This window comes from Tupaia chinensis, unplaced genomic scaffold (assembly GCF_000334495.1).
Source record: "Tupaia chinensis unplaced genomic scaffold, TupChi_1.0 Scaffold000208_1, whole genome shotgun sequence".
Lineage (NCBI taxonomy): Eukaryota > Metazoa > Chordata > Mammalia > Scandentia > Tupaiidae > Tupaia > Tupaia belangeri.
In genome coordinates this window covers 815,527-817,495 of record NW_006159683.1, presented here as the reverse complement: position 1 = coordinate 817,495, position 1,969 = coordinate 815,527, and positions in this window count along the sequence as shown.

Genomic DNA, 1,969 nt, shown 5'->3' with positions numbered 1-1,969 from the left:
CGCCTGTTTGTTGTTTTTTCAGCTGTCACTGGCAAGGTCTTGTTTTTTTTTTGTGTGTGCCTGGTTATTTTTCACTGGATACTGGATAATACATTTATAAAAAATTATTAGTAGAACTGTTTTGAGCCTGAAAAATCTACCAGTCTGGGATCATCATAATTCACTTTTTTAAAATTATTTTATTTCACTTTATTTATTTTTTAACTTGAATACACGCACATACACATGTATATATATAAACACACACACACATATATATAGAGAGAGAGACAGAGAGAGACAGAGAGAGAGAGCAAACCAACATGTCCGGAACTCAAACCATGGTTGGCCACATGGGAGTCCAGTGCCCTTAACCACCATACCACCTGGCGGCCTCCACTATTTTCTTTTTTTAGTGCTTTGCCTTAAGGCATTTGCACTCATCAAAAAGAGACAGAGAGACAAAGAGAGGGAAAGTGAGTTATCACCCCAAGGGGAGATGGCCATACCACAAGCTTCTCCATTTTCCTCCCAAGATTTTGGGCATACACACATGCATCCCTGGCATGATTTTCAAGCCACCAGTCCAGGGCTCCAACTGCTATCAGTCATGTGTGAGCCCAGCACCTTGACCACCATGCACCTGCTAGCCCCCGTAATGCACATTTAAGGCTGGAAGGTTCCTGAAAATTTTGCAGCTAGATGGTGTTAGCTGTAAATCCACATGAAGACTGAGTTACTTCCACTTCCTTCTTACCATGTCTTAAATAAGAGAGTTTATCAGAATCTTTCCTTTTGCAGGCCCAGACTTTTCTTTTCATCCTCTCAATTCTTTAAAGCCCACTCAAAGTATAGTTCAGTTTCAAAATAGTTTCTACAGGCTAGCAAATTCTCACAGGACAAAGCATCTTTGAATGTTAGACTTCTATCTCTGGGGTTTTGGGATCACCAGAATTCTGATTCAGTGTTTTCCACTATCTTGTTAGTTTCTTAATGATTTTTATGAAGATACTTCTACTCTTTCGGTTTGCTTCAGTGGAAAGATTGGGCTTAGTGGCTTAGTTCTGCCATGTTTGAAAAACGGCACTGCTCTGGTTCATAAATAATGGAATTCTGAAAATGAGTAAGAACATGTACTCTGTTCTGAAAACGATATCTATAAAATAAAAACTAGATTCAGTGAGGAATAGTATAGGTGTCAGTACAGAAGGGAGTAAGCAGGCTGAGCTTATCTTGCACTTAGCTTCTAAACAATGTGGAATTTTAGGGGCTGTTCTTCAAATAGAATGTGAAAATATCTTTTTTAAAAATCTGTAAGTTTATTCGTTTTGCTGTGTAGTGACAAACCACAATATATCAGTGGTTTACACAATAAACATGCATTTTTTTCTTGTCGTTTGTTTCTTATGGGTTGACTAGGTAGACTTAAGAGCTGTTTCTTTTCTTTTTTTTTTTTTTTTTTTTGAGGAGTTTTTTCTATCCAGAGAGTGGTTTTTGCTATAGGGCACGCATGCTCGCCAGAAAGACAGAGAGAGACAGAAAGACAGAAAGTGAGAAATCACTCCCCAGGGGCGGATGGCCATGCCACAATCCCTTCTCCTCCATTCTCCTCTCGGGATCTTGGGCACACACATGCACGCGCCCGGCGTGAGTTTAAGCCACTGAGTCCGGGACTTGAACTGCAGTTGACTACATGGGAGTCCAGCAACATAGCCACTATGCTAACTGCTGGGCCCAAGAGCTGTTTCTCATGTCTTATTCCACAATAGTAACCATGCTGGAGGAACAGTAGTTAATTGGGGCAGTTTTTTCTACAGCAGAAGTGAGAAGCTCCCAGAGGGATTGGTGGAAACAAGTGACATCTTTTAATGTCTGAGCTAAAAACTGGTGCCCTGTTACTTCAGCCCATATTCCATGGACAAAAACAAATCATACACAGGGACCAGCAGTTAGCGTAATGGCTATGTCACTGGACTCCCACGTAGTCAAC